General features: G+C 58.7%; 1 pseudogene across 1 annotated transcript; it reads right to left on the bottom strand.

Annotated features, from left to right (window-relative positions):
- Nucleotides 1-737: 737 nt before the first annotated feature.
- On the bottom strand, nucleotides 738-7,166 carry LOC113223356 (annotated as a pseudogene). The gene is made up of 8 exons (XR_003308714.2): nucleotides 6,626-7,166; nucleotides 5,182-5,226; nucleotides 4,041-4,287; nucleotides 3,066-3,204; nucleotides 2,081-2,277; nucleotides 1,919-1,998; nucleotides 1,788-1,844; nucleotides 738-1,587 (listed from the first exon to the last, which is right to left on the bottom strand). The product of XR_003308714.2 is annotated as a coiled-coil domain-containing protein 74B-like (transcript).
- Nucleotides 7,167-9,355: the final 2,189 nt, after the last annotated feature.

Raw genomic sequence — 9,355 nt, 5'->3', positions numbered from 1 at the left:
ACAGTTTGGGGTTCAGGCTGCGCTGCTTTGGGCAAGTGGGGCACCCCTGGGGAAGCCCCTGAGTCCAGGGCACAGGCTGCCTATCGGAGGGAGGGCTGGCCGATGGCTGCTGCCAGCTCCCTGCCACCAGCTGGGCTTCGGCCCTTGTGGCATTCCTGCTGAGCACTGTGGGGCCCCCAGGGAGCAGGGGCATCGGGGATGGTGCTGCCAGCACCCCTGTGCCACTTGTGTAAGGGCCGTGTCTCTATTGTGAAGGATGAAGAGCGAGGCCCTCAGGACCCGCGTCCTCAGAACACCACGCGCTGCACCACCCAGAGAGAGCCTGGCAGCAGGCGGGGCCCCCATACGGCGAGTGCCTCCCTGTGTTGCCCGCTAACCTGGGCACCGGCCAGCAGCCCTTTGGTGATAAGAGGTCCTCCCTTTTCATGCGTACTACCCCATCATCTGTGACTGTTATAATCTCATTACTCCTGTGTTTGTCAGGAGTTGTCACTGTGTCCCCCTCTCCGTGAACCTGGGCCTGCTGTCCTGTTAGGATGCTGTCAGCCTTGGGGCCGGCACTGTCCACTCTGGCTCCAGGCCTCAGCTGTCCTTTCTAACACACCATCCCATTCCTCGGCCTGGTTCATCCCCCAGCTTCCTGGCAAAGTTCCTGCTCCATGAAGCAGGGAGAGGCTGACATTAATGCCAGGGAAGTGGGACCATGGGCTTGGGAAGACTGTGTGGCTGGGTGAGGGTGGGCACTAAGCTGGCCACCCCACCCCCGACGGCGGGCATGGCTGTGCTGTGGTGGAAGGGGTGGTGCGGGCATGTCCACACCATTCTGGAGACGGCCAAGGAGGAGGGCCAGCCTGGCTGGACCTCTTTGCGGTGCTGTGTCAGGGCAGGAGAGGACAGCCTCTTGCCCCCAGGAGCGTGTAGTCTGGGCAGGAGACCCAGAGTGATCATGTGTTTGGAACGCAGCTCCAGCCCAGCCAGGGCACCAGAAAAGCCCTCCTGCCTCCAGGGAGGATGTGCCCGGCTCTGCCAATGCGCCTCTCCCAGGGCCGCTGGCAGGTCCCGGGATGAGCAAGACTGGGCTGCCCAGGCAGGTCTCTGCAGACAGCAGGGGCTGGGCTAGGAGCCAGGGGCTGGGAATGGGAAGGGACACGACGCCTGATAGCCAGTGAGGAACCAGGCACACAGCTTGGAAATAAACAAGCTTTATTTTCAGTTTCAACAGATAAAGCGATACCTACTTCATCATGTGCTTTTTATGTAAATGCTAAATAGCAAAATAACAGAAAATAAATGGTTTGTTAGTTTAGAGATCAAGTACTTTATCTATTTTAAGTGTCATCTATTTTGGAATTTAGCCAGGCCTAAAAGTAGTGGAAGTATCAGGAAATGCTATAGAGAACCAGTCTCCAGCTGCAGGTTGGTGGGCCTGCCACTGACCAGATGTGGGTGGCTCAAAGCACTGAGCGGTGCAGGCGCCGTTTCTGCATTGCTTGCAGCCTCTTCTGCCTCTCGGCAAAGTTGTTCTTCGGGGTCTGCTTCAGGGCAGGTAGGATGGCACGCTGCGCCACAGGTGGGCTCAGAAGCAGGCTGGGGGCGGGTAGAGGGACGGTCACTGTGGGCATCCCTGGGAGTGGAGTGGTGTCGGAGTGGGGCCTGCATGGCCCTCACCGGGACCTAGAGAGGCCTCCGCGTGCTCTGCTTCTGCGCCGCCACCATCCCTTCCCCACTCCCTCCCTGGGGCCCAGGCTGCAGGGCTGCCCCACTGTCCCCATGCCCATGGGACTCACCATGTCTTCGAGAGGCCCTTCGTGGAGACCTTAGGAAAATGCATGACTTCCTGGTCCCTGGGTGGAGGAAGCGTCAGCAGTGAGCTGTGGACGGTGCCCAGGGATGGGGCAGGGGTGCACCAGGCACTCACCTGGGAAAGCTAGACCCAGCCTCCTCTGGGGCCACCTGGGGCCTCTGGCTGCCTTCCAGGAGGGACCTGAGGTGCTGCAGCTGAAAGGCAGGGGCAGGGGCGTGGTGGGGCCTGTGGCGGCGGCAGACTGTGCAGGGCCAACCCTAGCACCCAAGGCCTCACCTCCTGGGTCTGCAGGAGGTTGGTGTTCCACAGCTCGCGGATGAGCACTTCGCACTGCTTCAGTGTGGTGGGTTTTCGCAGGTGAAGGGGCAGGGTCATTGGGGGGGTGTGCCCCCGCCCCCATCATCTGCCTGCCCTGGTGCCGGCTGCTCCCCATACAGGCTGCTCCTGCGTTAGAGGCCTCTGCTTTCTCCTTTCTGAAACAGTCACTGCAGCAGCCAGAGCTGACCTGCCCAGGTGTGTAACCACTCACCCAGGATACCTCCCCAGGCAGCGTCCAGGCCCATGTGGGGAAGAGGGCCTGGGTCCCTCCTCCCACTCAGCAGGGTGCTCTGGGCACCAGGTGGGGGTCTCTGGGACTGCGGCCTGCCCCTTTCTCCCCTCTGAAGGTGCCCTAAGGGTCAGATGGGCTTCAGTGGGTAACCAGCTAGCTGCCAGGCTGCTCTTGGTCGTGACCCCACACCCAGTGGGGCATCTTGTTCCAGGCCTGGTCTCGGGATGTGCAGAGATGCAGGAGCCTGTCCTGCTGCTTGCGCTGCTGAAAGTGTGCACTCTAGCATCCCAGGGCAGTCCCAGAAACTCAGGGATCATCAGAACCTGGTCCTGCTCTGTCCTGCTGGCCTAGTGCCCTCCAAAGGCAGGCTGTGGCCAAGGGGCAGCAGGAACGCAAGTCACTTTTCTTGGTAAGAACATTACTTTTCTCTGAGAAAGTGGTTTAGGGTCTGCTACTGGCCCTCTTGTGGGCTCAGGTCGGCACAGGTACTCTGCAGGACTGCCGGGGGAGGGAGGAAGACAGCGCCCACCGATGGGTAGAGCGTGGCCGTCATCCACTGTCATGAGTCCTGGAGACAGGCCCCTGGAGCTAGGGGCAGAGCAGCTGGCTGACTGCAGGGCGTGAGCCTCGTAAATGTAGTCATGGGGCCCTTCGGGTGCAGGCAAGCCTTACCTGGCCTGGCCTTGCACCCCAGGAACACTCAAGCCTTACCTGGCCTGCCCTTGTACCCCAGGAACCTTGTCTAGCTTGCTGTTGTGAAGTAGGGGCTCCTCTTCCAGGTCTGCCTTCTGGGGGGCGTCAGCTTTCGAATCTTGCTTGTTGAAGGAGCTGGGCTGGGGCCTGGCCTTGCCTTGAGAGTTGGCTGCAAGTCAGACCCTACAAGGCCGGTCACTGCAGGCACCAACAGTCACTGCCCAAGTTTTCCAGGATCAGCTGTGTGTACCCAAGAAGCCCCTGCCCCTGCCTGTTTCCTCCTCTGGAAAGGGAAACCCGCCTTGGATGGTGCTGGGGGGAATCACTGAGCTGCTGAGGGTGAAGCCCGTGGGTGGTGCCTGTGAACCCTCCAGAACAACCAAGATAGTGGAGGGTGGCCCCATTTTGGGTAAAATGAAACTGCATGAGAAGCTTGGGAGCCAGCCTGCATGGGTTTCCTCAGCAAGGACAAGGCCCCTCTAGCGCCTGGCCCATCACAGGAACCGTGCGGGTGAGGGCTGGGCTGAGGAAAACTGGCCTCCAGCGGAGGCACAGTGGGGAAAACAGGCTCTCTGCTCCCGGCTCACTTTGCAGAAGGTGCCATGAGCCCAGGGCTCTGTGGGCAGTGCCATCCTTCCTGTGTCCTGCCTTCCTGTGGCAGGAATATGGCCAAGCAGGGCTCCTGCTGGGCAGCCAGGGTATATCCTCCCTAGAAGGCCACCGGGGGAGGCCCCTTCTGCCTGCCTGCTGCCTCGCCTGGGGTGCCCGCCCTGAGGCCTTACTGCCCTGTGTCTGGCCTCTGGTCCTGCCCACCCCCCCCAATCCCCTCCTGGTGGCTTCAACTTGCAGGGCTCTTTTCCGCTGCCCCTTCACCCCCAAATCCTTGAGCGTGGCCCAGCAGAGGGGGCCTGGTCAGCACCCCTAGTGGCCAGCCAGGCTGGGGTCCCCGTGGGACACTCACCCCTGCGAGCACATGGACGCCAGCCTGCTCACCTGAGTTAGAGATGGACTTGACAGACTGGAAGCTTGACGTGGACAGGCTGTCTGCAGGAGAGCGCAGTGTCGGTGCTGCCGCCCGCAAGACGCCCATGCTTGCCTCCTGGCCTGTGTGTCCGTGAGGGGCCCTCCTTCAGCCTGGCAGGGCTGTGTCCTCCCGGCTCTACCCACACTCCGCGGACGCAGACCCAGAAAGCACCCGAGGGAGCAGAGGCCCCGGAAAGGTGGTTTCCTGAGGGGCCATCTGGAAAGCAGGAGGGCTTGGGACACATGGAACAGCAGGTCCCGAGGGAGAGCATGGCCTCTTCCTCTGTCCCCTTCCTGTGTCCTGTCAGGGTCCCCGGCACCGCAGGGCTGGGGCTGCTGGCTGGGCCGCACTTTGCCCAGAATAGCTCACTGGAGTTGCTACAGCGGCTAGGGAAGGGCCCTCCCTCCACCCCATTCTCCGTGTCTCCCTGGGAAGGGAGAGCCCTAGGCACTGGCCCAGCTGTGATGTTCCCAGGCCGGTTCCATCCACCAGTGAGATGTCCTGGTGTCATCCCCGGCCCCAAAAATAACCAGCAGTGAGCTCGAGACCACAACCCAGAATCCTGGGCTGGGTGGGGGCCACCGTCGGGATGGGGAAGTGCCTTGGACAAGTGGCAAGGAAGCAGGACTCTGCTTCCTCCCTTTGTCCCCATGGTTGCTGCCCAGGTGGCAGGAAGGGATCCCTGGATGGAGTGTGTCCAGAGCCCCTCCCACAGGATGTCAGGACTCAGGGCCACAGGGCTGGAAATCCTGGGCCTGGCCACAGCAGCAATCTGAGGTAAAGACCTAGCAGGGCAAGGGCTGTCTCAGGGGTTCCCTCCCATTTCAGCTCTGCTTGGAGGCGGGAGGGTCTGGGAAGCACCCTGTGCCCACCTGTCCACTGCGACGATCTTGGGCCCTGGGCTTACTGAGAGCAGCACGTGCTGTGCTTGGCTGCATAACATCGTCCAGCCACGGCTAGAGGTAGCGGCATCTGTCCAGGTCCCCCAGAACCTGTCCCCACTGGGTTGGCAGACGGGGGCGAGTGCAGCCAGGTGGGCAAGGACAGTCTGCAGGCCCTTCCCTGGGTGGCAGGACCATCCCCTCAGGCACTGAAGGGCCCAGTTCTCACCTTTCTTCTGTGATGTCTGATTCATTATGAGCTTGTAATGGAGATCTGGAAGCAAGCACAGGCTCTCCTCAGCACTTCGGAAACCACAGCCATTCTGAGAAAAGCCTGGCCTCTCCCCGCTGCTGAGCCTGAAGAGTCCTGGCTCCCCACTGGCTGACTGGGCCCTGCCCCATGGGTCCCACTCTCCACCACGCCTTTGCCGTGGGCATCAGGCCAGGAATGCCCCTGCCGGTTCCCTAGGCAGAGTCCACCCAGCATACCAGCCTCATCCATCTGAGATGACTGGAGGGCATCAACACCGTCAGGCGGGGCCTGGGATTTAGGGGTACAGAGGTGAATTCCAGAACCCCTGGCCCTGGCGGGGTCATGATCCTGTGGGCATCAGGGACTGGGGGGAAGCTCAAGAAGACATGAGGAAGTGGGGTCCTCAGGCTCAAGAAGACATGGGGAAGGGGGGTCCTGACAAAACAGACGCCTGGTGATGGGATACTCGGCACTCAGGTAAGGCAGCACTAGGGAGTGGAGCAGGAGAGGCAGCTGTGGGCACTACTGTCCCTGCTGGAGCCCTCCTGAAGCAGAAGCGAGGAGCGAAGCCACATCCCACATCCTCGCAGCCCCTGGTTCTGCTGGGGGAGTGGGGGTGGGCGGGGTGGTCCGTGGGGGTGAGGAGCTGCTAAGGGTGCAGTTGGGAAGGCCTAGCCCCAGGACAGCGTGGGCACAGGCGAAGCGGTGTGGGGGCATGCCTGCTCCTGATCCCATGTGTTTAGCTGGTGGAAATTCACTGAGCTGCGCACTCGCACTTGGGCACGTTTCCCTCTATAAAGTTTTTGTTTTTGTTTTCTGTTTTGCTTTTTTGAGACGGAGTCTCGCTCTGTGGCCCAGGCTGGAGTGCAGTGGCCCATCTCAGCTCACTGCAAGCTCCGCCTCCCGGGTTCCGGCCATTCTCCTGGCTCAGCCTCCCCAGTAGCTGAGATCACAGGCGCCGGCACCTCGCCTGGCTAGTTTTTTGTATCTTTTGTAGAGACGGGGTTTTCACCGTGTTAGCCAGGATGGTCTCGATCTCCTGACCTCGCGATCCGCCCACCTCGGCCTCCCAAAGTGCTGTGATTACAGGCGTGAGCCACCGCGCCCGGCCCCCTCTGTAAAGTTTTTAACAGGTGTGTCTGACCCTGCCTGGAGAGAAGAGGACTGGCAGGGTCGGCATCGGAAATGACGCTGCCCCAGGAGACAGGCCGACAGGGTCGGCACTGCCCGGGGCCGCGCGGGTCTCCCTCCGGGAGGAGGGGACAGCTCGGCCTGGCAGGACCCGGGGCGGACTTGCTGTCCTGTGATCCCCGAGCCCAGGCGTGTGCGGAGTTCATGGCTGTGTTTCTGCGCTGCGGGAGCGGCAGTGTTCGGGGTGCCTGGGGAGGAAGGGCTGGCCTGGGGTCCCGCGCCGGCTCACCCTTGTTCTCCCGCTTCAGGTGCTCGATCTCCTCGTGGAGCTTGGCCAGCATCTCCGAGTGCTGCTGCTGCAGGAACTGCAGGCTCTTCTCCAGGTCCAGGTTCCGTTTCTGCGGGTCGCTCAGCCTGAGCTGCGGGCTCTGCGGCCTCAGGGACTGGACGCCCACGGAGGGGCGCTGGCGCCGGGGCCGGGATCCCGGGGTCGGCGAGCTGGGGGGGCGCGTCCCAGCCACCACCCCCGCGACGCTCATCTCGCCATCGCCAGGAACCTTCCCGCGGCCGCTGCACCCCGGCTCGGTGGCGGGGCAGCCCCAGCCTGGCGCCCGTCACCATGGAAACGGGCAACGGAGGCCGAGGCGGTTGGCGTGGGCGGGGCCTGTCGCTGCTCCTCCTGGGTGAGGAGAGACCTCCAAGACGTCCAGGGTCAGGCGCGGGGGCGCACGCCTGTAACCCCCGAACTTGGGGAGGCCGAGGCGGACGGATCACTTGAGGTCAGGAGTTCGTGACCAGCCTGACCAACATGGCGAAACCCCGACTCTACTAAAAAATACAAAATTTAGCCGGGCGTGGTGGCGGCGCCAGCAATTGCAGCTACTCGGGAGGCTGGGGCAGGAGAATCGCTTGCCCCGGGAGGCAGAGGGTGCAGTGAGCCGAGATCGGTGCGCAGCCCTCCAACCTGGAAGCAGAGTGAGACTCTGTCTAGAAACATTTAAATAATAATAATAAAAGGCATCCAGGCATCCTTTCCAGCCTGGATGGAAAGGGAGACCCCGTCTCTATAAAAATTAAAAGAAAAAAAGACCCGGGCATGGTGGCTGGCCCCTGTAGCCTCTACTCGGGAGGCTGAGGCGGGAGGATCGCTGGAACCCCGGAGGTCGAGGCTGCAGTGTGCTATGATGGCACCACTGAACTCCAGCCTATGCGACAGAGTGAGATGCTGCCTAAAAATAAGAGGCTGGGCACGGTGGCTCACGCCTGTAATCCCCGTTACTCAGGAGGCTGAGGCAGGAGAATCACTTGAACCCAGGAGGCAGAGGTTACAGTGAGCCAAGATCGCGCCTTTGCACTGCGGCCTGGGCGGCAGGGTGAGACTCTCTCAAAATAAATTAATTAAATTAATTTAAAAATAATAAAAATAAAAAGAAATACGTCTTAAAACAACAACAACAACAACAAAAAACAAGGCCTGCCCTGAAAAAAAAAAAAATCACAGCCAGGCCAATCGTGATTTTAACAAACCTGGAGGAAGAGAACCTAACCCCAGCCTGCTCTGGCTTCCCCTGCCCCACATCTTACTGCCACATCGACAGGGCTCCTGTATAATAACAGGGTATACAAGTGAAAGAACTGCTCATCTCAGAGCTTATTTGAGAAATCTCTAGGAAACCCTAAAGACAACAGAGAGACAAAAACTAACACCAGAGATTTAAGCCTCTGACACCTACAGTTAACAAATAGCACACATGGCACAACCCCTAACCAGACCAACATAAAACTTCACACAAAAAGTCCATTTACCTCTTCCTGGTTCAGCACAACCAGCCCTCAACAAAAACTTGTAAGACATAATAAAAAGCAAAAAACACAGTTTGAAGACACAGCAAACATCAGAGCCAGACTTAAATATGGCAGAGATGTTGGAATTATCAGACCAAGAAATGGAATACAACTATTATTAATATGCTAAGGGCTCTAATGGAAAAAAGTAGACAACATGAGATTACAGACTGATAATGGGAACAGTAGAGGTAGACACTCTAAGAAATAATCTAAAGAAAATGTGAAGGCCAGGCATGGTGGCTCATGTCTGTATCCCAGCACTTTGGGAGGCCGAGTTGGGCAGATCATTTGAGGTCAGGAGGTCAAGACCAGCCTGGCCAACATGGTGAAACCCCATCTCCACTAAAAAATACAAAAATTAGCTAGTGTGGTGGCATGCACCTGTAATTCCAGCTACTTGGGAGGCTGAGGTGGGATGATCACTTGAACCCAGGAGGTGGAGGTTGCAGTGAGCCGAGATCATGCCACTGCCCTCAAGCCTGCGCAACAGAGTAAGACTCCATCTCCAAAAAAGAAAATAAAAGAAAGAAAATGCATGAAGTTGGCCGGGCGCAGTGGCTCACACCTCTAATCCCAACACTTTGGGAGTCCAAGGTGGGCAACTCACTTGAGGTCAGGAGTTCAAGACCAGCCTGGGCAACATGGTGAAAACCCATCTCTACTAAAAATACAAAAATTATTGGGAGGCTGAGGCAGGCGCATCACAAAGTCAGGAGATCGAGACCATCCTGGCTAACATGGTGAAACCCAGTCTCTACTAAAAATACAAAAAATTAGCAGGGCATGGTGGTGGGCGCCTGTAGTCCCAGTTACTTGGGAAACTGAGGCAGGAGAATGGCATGAACCCGGGAGGCAGAGTTTGCAGTGAGCCAAGATCGTGCCACTGCACTCCAGCCTGGGCGACAGAGCGAGACTCCCATTTAAAAAAAAAAAAAAACAAATTAGCCAGGCATGGTGGTGCATGTCTGTAATCCCAGCTACTCAGGAGGCCGAAGCCAAAGAATTACTTGAACCCAGGAGGTGAAGCAAGCTGAGATCCTGCCACTACACTCCATCCCAAACAACAGAGTGAGACTCTGTCTCAATAAACAAAAAGAAAATGTAAGAAGTCAAAAACACAACAGAAATGAAGTCAGGTGCATGGCTCGTGCCTGTAATCCCAGCACTTTGA

The sequence above is a fragment of the Piliocolobus tephrosceles genome, unplaced genomic scaffold (genome assembly GCF_002776525.5).
Source record: "Piliocolobus tephrosceles isolate RC106 unplaced genomic scaffold, ASM277652v3 unscaffolded_41061, whole genome shotgun sequence".
Taxonomy (NCBI): domain Eukaryota; kingdom Metazoa; phylum Chordata; class Mammalia; order Primates; family Cercopithecidae; genus Piliocolobus; species Piliocolobus tephrosceles.
This window is presented reverse-complemented; position numbering and strand designations above follow the sequence as displayed.